Raw genomic sequence first — 12,524 nt, 5'->3', positions numbered from 1 at the left:
CACGAATGGTTTTAGTTTTCACGTACCCCAGGCTTTTTACAAACTGATGTTAAAAAACCCAAAGCAAAATAAAAACATTTTTAAATCTAAATTTAAGAGCTCTAACAGTAATGAATACAATCAGTATCTAGAAATGTAGTCATTTTCTTACACTTGTTGCTGAATGATCTTTTGAGCATGGAGTTGAACAGAATGTTCTCTCTCAAAACATCAAAACGAGGGAAACTTAATAACACCTTTTCTGTATCTAGTCATAATCGGATCAGTCTCTTTGCAAAGGGCTTCATTTACAAATTGTTATCCGCTTATTTAGATCAGTGTTTAACTGGAATTAAACGCTTCCCTAATTCTGTTTTTAAGAAGAAAAAAAGAGATTTAATAGTGTGGCATGTATGGTAGGAAGAAAATATACCCGTTAAAAGACTGATTTACTTGAGGCTATTACAGTTGGGCAAGGAACAAAGGGAGGTAAGAGTCATCTGCCAAAGCTATCATGACCACATCAGCGCTCTGGGGTGCCGCTTTCGTCTCTGCACAGTCTCTGGACTCTGATAATGAAATCCCAGACGGTGCTGGATTTCAAAATATTTCTGAAGGGAAAGAATTTTCTTTATGTCTTTCTTTAAAGATCTATGTAACAACTTTGATCAATACTAGTATAAAGAACGGTGACCCCTTTTTATCATCAAACAGTTTTCTGCTGGAGAACTATTCAAAAGCGTCACTCTTAGCACTAGTGACTATTGGATCCCCTTGCAGAGCTGTTCAGCCGTGTGTGCTTTTGTACATCGCACTGGAACAGAGTGGATTTCTGGTTTTGCTGTAGGTTTCTCTCTCACCAGCACGTGTGCAGTGGGACAAGCACCTTGCACGTTCCCCGAGTAACGGCAGAGCAAAGTACATTCCTAGCGTGGGCCTGCATCTGCTGCCCGTAGACTCCAACAAGAGACCACAGGCAGGTCAGACCCTTTTCTCAAGGGAAAGTGCTGTGTGTTTATTCTTCCTGTACACACTGTGCAAGGTAAGAGAGTGGTAGCGTATCCCTACATAAAAGTCCATTGCCATCAAAACCCACTCATTTAGCAGAAGCGTAACTTAGAACTTACAGAAGCAGAAGCGTAACTTAGAATCTATGCAAATACGTAACTAAACTGTATTTCAGCCCTTGTGCATAGCTACTACGGTAAGTATACATGGTGTTTTATCTGATTGTCAAAGTTTTGCTGTTAATTTGTAAGTTTATCTAATATCATATTGCTGCTTTCGTTACTGTCGTTCATGAGAGGAATTAGCAAGGTGAGTGTTTTTAAGAAACCTTGCTCTACTTTCAGTTTTCATTAGAAAATGCTATAATTAGTTAAAAAAAAGGAAGGAAGGAAGGAAGGAAGGAAGGAAGGAAGGAAGGAAGGAGGGAGGGAAGGAAGGAAGGAAGGAAGGAAGGAAGGAAGGAAGGAAGGAAGGAAGGAAGGAAGGAAGGAAGGAAGGAAGGAAGGAAGGAAGGAAGGAAGGAAGGAAGGAAGGAAGGAAGGAAGGAAGGAAGGAAGGAAGGAAGGAAGGAAGGAGGGAGGGAGGGAGGGAGGGAGGGAGGGAGGGAAGGAAGGAAGGAAGGAAGGAAGGAAGGAAGGAAGGAAGGAAGGAAGGAAGGAAGGAAGGAAGGAAGGAAGGAAGGAAGGAAGGAAGGAAGGAAGGAAGGAAGGAAGGAAGGAAGGAAGGAAGGAAGGAAGGAAGGAAGGAAGGAAGGAAGGAAGGAGGGAGGGAGGGAGGGAGGGAGGAAGGAAGGAAGGAAGGAAGGAAGGAAGGAAGGAAGGAAGGAAGGAAGGAGGGAGGGAGGGAGGGAGGGAGGGAGGGAGGAAGGAAGGAAGGAAGGAAGGAAGGAAGGAAGGAAGGAAGGAAGGAAGGAAGGAAGGAAGGAAGGAAGGAAGGAAGGAAGGAAGGAAGGAAGGAAGGAAGGAAGGAAGGAAGGAAGGAAGGAAGGAAGGAAGGAAGGAAGGAAGGAAGGAAGGAAGGAAGGAAGGAAGGAAGGAAGGAAGGAAGGAAGGAAGGAAGGAAGGAAGGAAGGAAGGAAGGAAGGAAGATTGACTATTCTATGTAGGGTCAGGTGGTAAATTTCTAGTAAAAAATTTCTCACCTCTGGTGGATTGGAAAATAGTATGAAATATATAAATAGGGGCTAGCCATTTATTTGGGTATTTGGTCTGTTTATGAGGAATAGGTACATTCCAGTGATACATAATTAATAATAGAATAGTTATTCCAGGTCTCAGTTAATGAAAGTAAAATAATATACCACAATAATGGGTGGGTGCGAGACCGTAAATGATTAACCCTTCGTCCTCTGCTGTGCAAAACTTTGGCTGTGTGTGAGAGGTCTAAGGCTGTGTAACCAGCACAGCTGAACCAAGTGTAAGTGAGTCAGAGTATCCAAGCTGCTGCCAGATAGACAGTAAGGTCTTGCAAGACCTCAGACATATTAGACAATAAGATCTTGACAGTGCAATGTTCTTTTAGTAGCAATACAAAGTACATTTAATGCAGGCACCACAATAAAAAATATTTTTTACAAAGATGTGAATAAAACCAATATTTATAGAAGATCCAAAGAGCGGAGGATGGGTAACTAAAAAAGCAAGGAGTTAACTAAATGAGAGGAATCCAGGTCCAGGAGCAAACCACAAGTTTGGAGCCAAATATAGGACATGCATGTAAGAACTCGTAAGGTAGCTGATATGTTCAGGATGGGCTGCAGATGCTTTGCCTCAGGAAATACTGATTACCGGAGAAGCCCTGAGAACCATCACAGTTAGTCAGATAAACCTGATTTTCCAGTCAATGTTGGTAAAGAAGAAATTACTTCTCTGCATGTATAACCAGGGATACATGGCCAGGGATATAGTGTTATGAGCTTACATAAAAACCTCAGAAATTCACAGTATCTTTGATGTTAGCACTGTAAATTGAATTTAAAGGGGTTTTTAACTTCAATCAGCAGGTAACTGATCACAATCTATAACTACTCGCATAGGGAACTGATAGATAATAATAATAGGCTCTTTGATCTAGTGGGGGAAATGATGTAACAGGACCCAGTGGGAAGAATGGGATGCTGAGCTCTTGCATAGCATAAATAAGGTACATTTTTACATTTGTATTCCCAATGTTTAACTGTGATCAGATTTTCATTAATGAACATATTAAAAAAAGAATGGCTTTTTAAAACATAGCTCATCTTCAGCCAGAGCTCTTACCTGGAAGCAGTTATTTCAGGAAGGTTATATGTAGCCTTGTGCAAGGGTTAGTTAGTCTAGATAGATTTGTGATTTCCCCTTTGCCTTAATCTAAAAATCATTAAAGTATGGTATAATTCAGAGAAGTAATTGCCTAGTTAAAACTATGTTAGCTTTATTCTAAATGCATAAAGGACCAATAGCTAGAGGTATTAAGTAAGTGTTATGATTTTTTTTCTGCAAGGTTTTTCATCTCTCTCTTCTTCTTCATGCCTTGAAAATGTACCCTACTGCTATTTTTAGATAAGGTTACAAGATAAAGGAGACACATTTTCTCATTTTGGATGTCATTCCTGAAAAAAAACTACCAAAATGTAACAGAACTCTTGGTAAAGCACTCTGATATGTCTAGTCACATACCTTTAGCATCTGATTGAATGAATCTCCCAAGCTGGTCCATGAGGCTGTGCTTATTTCAGTAAGGAAGGAATGGATAACAAGCTGCCTTATTGCTGTGATCATTGCTAGGTAATGGCTTTTATAGAAAACTAAATGGGAGGTGATACTCGATGACACAAAACACTGGGCAATTTACCTGCCGGGGTTGCTATGTTTTGCCTTTAAGTAACATGGTCTGCAATGCAAAAGAGATTATTTTTATTATGGGATCAGATGTACATATTTTTATACATTTCAAGTATATATTATACTAATAATAGTACAAGTGCAGTCTTGTTTTGTGTGTTGCATCACCTTGCAAATTTCTTTCAGATTTTTTCCTTTTATTTTAGAAAGGCCAATTATCTTCACTAAAATACTGCACTGTTCAGAGCTGAATAGATCCTCTTTAAGTAGAGAAGGAACCCTTCCTGCTCTGGAGGGCAATAAATGTCTGCCGCTAGGTTTCTACCAGCAGGAGGATGCAGTTCATCCACACTTCGAACTTTGAATTTTATTAACCACCTCCAGATTTCATGTTCTTGTGGGCTTTAGAAAAAATGAGCTGTTATTTCTGAGAACTAACCCTGTGGGTGAGGATGAAAATGTATGCAGAGTCAATCATTCCAGTAACTCCTTAGGAATAAGGAAAGAGACTGCTTTTGTGTTAGATGTGTGGTATGATCTTGTTTGAAATTTGTTTCAAGGAAAGAACTGAGCATTTAATAAAAGGCAATTAGAAAGACTAAAAAATTCAGAACTGCGATGTGCTTGACGAATGCTTTACGAAATAATAATTTAAAAAACCCCTTCACATTCCCCCTCTGATCTGCAGGGGATGGGGATGGCTGCTGCTTCTTTCATTCACTTTCCTAGAAGAGGTTGAGTTGATTGCTCACAGTGTTTTGGGGTTATCAGATGTATTTGCCTGGCCTCTCAGTGCCTCCCTGTCTAGTTATTTGCCAACTGTTTTCCAGCTGTGTTGCTAGAGCTACAAGCTGCAAGGTAAAGCGCTAAGCTCTTTTTAATCATTCCCATGTGACAAGCAGAAGATTTCTGTACTCAGCTTCTTGGAAATCCCAGCTCCGTTTATCACTTTTGCCTCACTGATGAGGGTCTCTGCTGGAACAGGCTTTGCACAGCACTTGCCTTCGCTCAAGCAGCGAAGTGCTTAACAGTAAACTGTTTTTCAACATCTGTACGTAACTCCACTACATCTCATGTGCTGCCAAGCAGTTATTTGCAGATCTGTTGTGTCCTGTTAATGCAAACCACTCTAATTCACAGTACCCAGACAATGCCTCTTGCTTGAAGTGCTTGAGTTCTTTAAGCAAATTAGGCTGGTTTTTTATGCTGCTGTGTGCATATGATTAAGAAGTACATACTCTTAAGTTGCTCTCTACACAGCAAATATGATTTACCTTACTGTTTTGTTTTTTTAAAATCTGTAAGTTGATGTCTTACAAAGAGTCTTTATGCTTATGTAATGCTTTAGATGAACATGGCTTGTGTTCTCTGGTTGTGTTTTACCAAAGAAATTAATTTTTTAAAATTTCTTTCTTTTATTATTGTTTTACATTAATTCTTGAGCAAACACTAGGGGGCGAAGACCAACCATCTTGTATTTGTTCCTCTTTCCCGAATGACTTGCACAAATAGCTTTCAGGTAATAAATTGATCACAGGGAGCTTGGTTTGTCCTCTCACTCTTTGCAGTGTGTATCTGGTTATCTAAACAGCACATTCCCTAATATTTAATGCCGTAAAAGTTAGAAAAACCAACTGATGACAGAGGCGGTCACAATTTCTTGTATTAACACATATTGTAAATTTGGTACTGAAAATGTTATTTGAAGTTAGTCCTCAGTGCTGTTCAGTTCTTCTATTATGGTGCCAAATGAAAAAAAAAATGCTGCAGCCAGCATAACTACATAGCTATTTGCTGAGACGAATAGATAACTTGTCTCTGATAAAATTAATTCTTTATATCCTAGTTGCAGCAAAATGTCTTGTGGGAAATCTTATGGGATGCTGAGAGAAGACACATGCATATACACATACAAATATGTATTCAATGTACATTTAGCTTTCATCAGACAGTATTTTTTTCCAGAAAATATGTTTCCTTCCAGCTTCTGTTTCATTGCGTGAGGCTGCGTAAGTGCTTTAGTGACATAAATGCTTCTTATAATGTTTTGCTGAGGTCTCTTTTTTAATAGAAAAATTTCAAATGTTATGTCCTTTTAAGACAGAGCAAGTAATGCATTTGCTAATATAGCAGACTGCTATACAAAAAAATATTAGCACAAAAGGAAAAACCAGGGCAGAAAAGGAAGGTGACCACCATCTGACTGTTATAACGCACTGCCATTGCCACTTCATGGCAAAAGCTGGCATATACGGAAAATGGTAACTAACGGTATATGCAAGCATCTGTCTTGCTCCTTCCTTCAAAGCAGGTATGTCAGTGGATTCAGCAATGGAGGTGGGGCGCTGCAGAAGTAGGGGCTTAAGGAGAGTTTGAGGACTCATTGGGTCTGTCTCTGCACTGAGGCAGAATCGGCTACGACTGGAGAAATTATAACCTCTCATTAATGTTTTCTAGTGCTCTGCAGATACTAGAAATTTCTTTAATTTTTGTTTTCTGATGTCTGTGTTATCTTGCCATAATTTAAACTGGTTACTCCTTTTCTCATCCTCTTGTATATGGAAAATTGTTTATTACTCTTCCCTTTGAAGGAAAGGTATTTATCAGTCTTCTCCCACAAAATTCTCTTAGTTTTACAGGTCAAGTATAATTCTATCCATCTCTTTTAATGGGTCATATTTTCTACATAGTTTGTTTCAACTTTCTACATTTGTTGTTCTTGCCATTCTCTTCTGAGTCCTTATCACGTGGTCTTCACTTTTCCTGAAGAGTGGTGCCCAAGGCATAATACAACAGACAAATGCTTTCTGATGCTGGACGGAAAGCAGGGTGTCCATGCCGTGTAGAAAGTTTCCATTTAAATTTTCTACTGTAAAATTTGCTCTTTTCACAGTTGTGCCCTTTGTTGCTTAACATGTTATTTTTGAATAACTGAAATATCCAGATAATTTCTAAAGAATTTCTTGTTTGCCAATTTGGTTATCACAGCTGAAGTTCAAAAGTACTACTCTTTGCAATGCTGAAGCCACGCATTATTTATTTCAGTACATTAAGATAATTCTGAATTCTAGCCCCCATCTGCCAGCATGCTATTATACCTTCCACGCTGTTCTCATTTGTCAATTTAAGAAGTGTACAACCAAGTCCATCATCCAAGCCATTAATGATAATACTGAATAGCAGCAGATTAGCAAATTGTTATGAGCGTTTGTCCTGAACCAGCCCTTTGCACTTGCTAGTCAGCTGTACCATGGAGTAAACAGTAGCACGAACTGAGCCACGTGGAGGCATGGGAGTAGCTTATGGCTCCAGATTTTGACTTCACTGTACTGGACTGGTAACCAGGATTCGGGTGTTTAGGGTGGGAAAAACAACAGCCTTCCTATACTAAAGAATTGCACCTCACGGTGCGTGGCTGCAAGGCATTAAAAAAGCATAGGTTTGCCTTGGGACAACTCTGTGGTATGTATTCAAGCTATGTTGTTTTTCCTAAGTTTATAGTTTTGGCTGATATTGAAATATTCCTTTGATGAAAGGAGGAAGTTTTGGCAATAACAGTGAAAGACTATTTTCTCCATACTTGGGAAATTATTATCAGTCAGAACATGAGGAAGATAAATTGTTCTTATGGGACAATTCAGAGAGCAGGCTGCTTCACCGCAGGAACACAGCTCACAGACAACCTGTGAAAGCACAATCAGCGTGAGTGCTGTATAGTTAGAAAATACATGTGTAGGAAAACTGGTGGTAATCTAAGAAGAGTTCCTTTTTAAGCACAGCTTGGGGCAAGAGATTCGGTACCAGCATTAACAGGGTTGGATACTGTGCAATGTGAAAGAAATTCTGCTGCATTCTGCTAAGCCACAAATGATAGACAGTGGGGTGGGGTGGGGGGTGGGGGGGCGGTGGTGTTGTGCTTGGATGTGTGAAACATAAATGGAAGTTAAAGGTGTGCTGGGAAGTGGCGACACAGTTCTTTGTGCTTAAGTACAACAAATACGCTATTAAAAAAAATAAAATCTTTACACCATTATCTCTTCTCTTTGTTTGTAGTTTGCAAGACCTTGAGCTCTGTTCCTCCCCCAGGTACAAATGCCTGATTGGATTATTAATGTTGCATCAACTTTAAGCTTGTTTGTTTTAGCCTTGAGTCACTAAATTTTATTTTGTTTAAAACTGGCTGTTAATTTCAAATACTAGTTAAATAGCAAGTCCAGTTTTGAAAATCACAAAACACTCATTTGAGCAGAGGACATGTTTTGGTGCCAGATTTATCTTCTCCTCTTCACCTTCCTTTTATATGTCTTTATTCACCTATTTATCTCTTTTTATATTACTAAATTGGCTGGGGAAGTGACTTTTGTTCAGTGCTTGTATAGCAGCCAGCGCAGTGAGGTTCTGGCTTAGGCTACCGGGTGCTTCCCCTGTGTAATTTGAGTTGCACCTTGTCAACCAAAACCTACCAGTAGCTGCTGTAGCACATTTCACTATTATAATTGTGGGTTTGTTGTCCAAGAGACAAATACTCTAATCATTATAATTTTATGGAACTAACACTGCTCACATCTATACATCAAAAAGATATTTGCCTTTCAAATGCTTCATCTCAAAAAGGTCACAACAGAATCTTCACAAGTGCAGAAAAGGGTTACTGGGACTATCACAGAGTCACAGAATGGTAAGGACTGGAAGGGATCTCTGGATGGGTGCTTAACAATTCCCATGCTTGGTCATGAAGGCCATGACAGTTCTTCTGAAAGCCACAAAGTGCAGTTCTGGGAAGCCGTGGGTTTTTTTCTACTGTGTTTAACTGTTTGTCTTGTATTCTGCCCAGTCACGAAACAGAACATTCTCACTCTCTGCCGAAGGTTAGAGTCCTCTGATATGTATCTGGGATGAACAGAAGTCTTTCTCTCTGACTTTCATGCTTTAAAAGTAAATAAACGAATAACTGAATAATAACTCAAGGGCTCACACACACTCTTGGTTTTCCTAGCCTTGCTCAGTCATCCACAGCACAAACAGCAAGTTGTGTGTGTGGTTCCATCTGCTTCTATGTGTTTCTGAGTCTTCAGCGTGAAAAAGGGAAATGATGGTGCATTTTGAGAAAAAAAAGTAATACCATCAATTAAAATTAAGTTCATGTTTTGCTTTCAGATACATTCACATGGAAAACCTTTTCTTATCAAGACTTGTTTGTGATTATGCTAGTATAGAGATGGCAAAGTAGCTGTAGAACCTCTGTCAGGGCATAAAGGCCACTCAAACCACTCCAAGAAAAATCAGGTCCCTACAATGAGCCCCAGATTTGAGCAGCATGGCAGAAGCACATATATTTCTAAGGGTGTCTGCTGCCATTCCAGAGTTTAAGGCTCTGAGCTCATCCAAACCTGAGGGCTCTTTTAATCTGTGCTATCATCTACACTGACAAAAGACAATTTCATGATCAGGTACTACAAGTCACTTTTAAAAAATTTTTTTAGTACCAAGTTGATTACACACTTGTGAAGCATTACTGAGGTCAGATGAAGGCAGCCAGTAAGGTCACAGAATCACACAATCACAGAATGGCAGGGGTTGGAAGGGACCTCTGGAGATCATCTTGTCCAACTCCCCTGCTTGAGCAGGCACACCCAGAGCAGGGGGCACAGGAACGCGTCCAGGCGGGTTTTGAATGTCTCCAGGGAAGGAGACTCCACAACCTCCCTGGGCAGCCTGTGCCACTGCTCTGGCCCCCTCACAGGAAAGAAGTTTTTTCTCGTATTGAGGTGGAACTTCCTGTGTTCCAACTTGTGCTCATTGCCCCTTGTCCTGTCACTGGGCACTAATGAAAAGAGCCTGGTCCCATTGTCCTGACACCCACCCTTTAGATATATATAGGTATTTATGAAATCCCCCCTCAGTCTTCTCTTCTCCAGGCTAAACAAACCCAAGACTCTCAGCCTTTCCTCATACGGGAGATGCTCCTGTCCCCTGATGATCTTCGTAGCTCTCCACTGGACCTGCTTAAGCAGTTCCCTCTCCTTCTTAAACTGGGGGGCCCAAAACTGGACACAGTGCTCCAGATGTGGTCTCACTAGGGCAGAGTAGAGGAGGAGAACCTCCCTCGATCTGCTGGCCACACTCCTTTTAATGCAGCCTAGGATACTGTTGGCCTTCTTGGCCACAAGGGCACATTGCTGGCTCATGGTCAGCTTGTTGTCCACCAGCACTCCCAGGTCCTTCTCAACAGAGCTACATTGAACAGGACTGGACCCAGCACAGACCCCTGGGGAACACCACTAGTGACAGGCCTCCATCCAGACTCTGCCCCATTGATCATGACCCTCTGAGCTCTCTTGTTGAGCCAGTTCTCAATCCACCTCACTGTCCACTCATCCAACCCACACTTCCTTATCTTGCCTGTGAGGAGGCCATGGGAGACAGTGTCGAATGCCTTACTGAAGTCAAGATAGACAACACCCACTGCTCCTCCTTCGTCAGCCCAGCCAGTCGATGAATGCATGGTAGTTCTGTATTGGATATGGTTTTATTTCAGGGGTTTTCAAGTCCTTATTAAGACCTCTTTTTCCACTGATCTTGGATGGCTTGATGTCTCTTGTAGTTGGAATATTAGAGAGCAGAACTCCACTAGTGTGAGATTAAATTTTCTTAAATGATTGGTTGCAAGGAAAACATCACTCATAATATTACCAAGTTTTTCAGGAAATGGTCAGTTTACAGAGCTCGCCCTGACTAGATACGCAATGCAGGTAGGAGGTACCGATTTTCAGTCCCATGTTTGTTTTTGCTTCTCTCTATAAAACAGGAATTCAGTGGTGTCATTTTGTTTGCTTGCTTTTGAGGCAGGGCATGGGAGAGGTAAGGCTTTTGCTCAAGAAGTTAACATGAAGCCACTTCCAACATTTCTAGTTTTCAAACATGAACTGTTAAATTAGTGCAGCATCAGATCAGACTGATTGAACTTATGTACATTTTAGATTGAACATTTATTTCAGTCAGGGTTACCTATGAGAGATAGAAAAGAGAGCAAATAATTTCTGGTTTGTGTGCAAAATCAGAGAGTTCATATACTTTGCCTGGCAAACATGGATTTGCATTTAAGGCAAAGAATATAGTCTGTAGTGTTCAATACAAAGCATATACAGAGTATAGGGTATATATTTTAGATGTTAAAAACATTTTAAAACAAATTTACTAGGTAGTCTCTTTTTCTTAAACAGATATTTCCTTCTCATAAAAATACAGAACTTGAGCTTACCATCTTCATTCTGCATTGTGTATGAAAGTAACACCCTACTTATTTTTAATTATCTCTGCCATGGAAAGGAATTGTTAAATTGTTGGGGCTTTACTAGGATCTGAGTGAATATTTTGATAACAGTGTTTCATGTAATGACAGCCTTGCAAACAATATTTTCATTTCTTATTTTACATCAAAGCATGATGTTGTACGAACATGGTTAGAGGAAAGTATTTGTGGCCCAAGTATGGGCTTGAAATTTCTCATGTTTCTTTTTCCTAAAGTCTTTGCAGTTTTCTGATGTTTTGGAGAATCATCTTTTTGAATCCTTTCATGTATATCGTAAGGTACTTGGTTGCTAGTGAAATACAAGAGGAACTGATGGAAAGGCAGATATTGGTGATAAAGGACTCAGAGACACTTGGGAATATTCTCTCAGCAGGAGGATCCCGGGGACAGCCAAATGCACCAGCACAAGAGGGTTTAACATCAGAAAATGAACATGGTCATGAAACAGGAGCAGTGAGTAGTGGATGTGTTTCATTTGGATTGTCAAGTTTCACAAGTGTTACTAGGCTGTTGTTTTTTAAGGATGGAGGTGCTTTGGGACCATTCAGCTACAAGGTCCCTAAACAGAGAGTTTGAACATGTTGGAAATACTGGAAATACCTTTCTAAATTATTGTAGTCTGGCTGATTTTATTTGATTGACTGAAGCTTGTCTGTTGCTGAAGCAGAAGGGGAGTTTGTATGGTGCTTGGTTCAGATACTATCCTCGGCTAGTTTTCAAGTGAGTTTGGCAACCCTGAACAGATTAAGGGTAATATTACTTCCCAAATATGGAGTTAATGTTTTGTTAAGCACGGAGTTTAAAAGCGCTCTGATACTTCAAAGTCCTTTGCCTGCTGGGTGGCAATGTAAAGGTTGCAAGTCACAGATCATTGCTCTGGAAGTTTATTATTCTCTGTGTCCCACAGCAGAAACTAAAACTGCACAAGAAAACAGACAGTAACTTCTTTGGTGAGGTTAAGAGCTCAATAGTTTTTAAACTGTTCTCATTTTTATTAGGTTCACACTATTTTATTGCTTGTGCCTTGAGAAAATGTAACAGAAAGTTTGATTTAACTGTGGAGGCTCAGCCTGGGTTTTTCAGGTGAAGGTGTATAGAAATGACAGGATAAATCTTCCTTGTTGATGCTTTCGAGATCTGTGGATGTGAGAGTTTATTTCATTTGTAATCAAGCTGTTTGAGTGCAAATGGGATGGTGAAAAGTACAGTTTTCAACATTTAATTTCTGATGTCTGTGCCAATGTCCAGTTTTCACCTTCATCTCTACTTGCCTGCAACCTAAGCTGATGTATAGATGTGTTGGGTGAGGAGGGTTATTTTCCTTTGTCAGGTTTTACATCATGAAGGAAGAACACCTTGACCTTGCCTGATGGGTTGCCTTGGTGGAGACCCACTTTTGTTGT

This window comes from Phalacrocorax carbo, chromosome 4 (assembly GCF_963921805.1).
Source record: "Phalacrocorax carbo chromosome 4, bPhaCar2.1, whole genome shotgun sequence".
NCBI lineage: Eukaryota > Metazoa > Chordata > Aves > Suliformes > Phalacrocoracidae > Phalacrocorax > Phalacrocorax carbo.
This window is presented reverse-complemented; position numbering follows the sequence as displayed.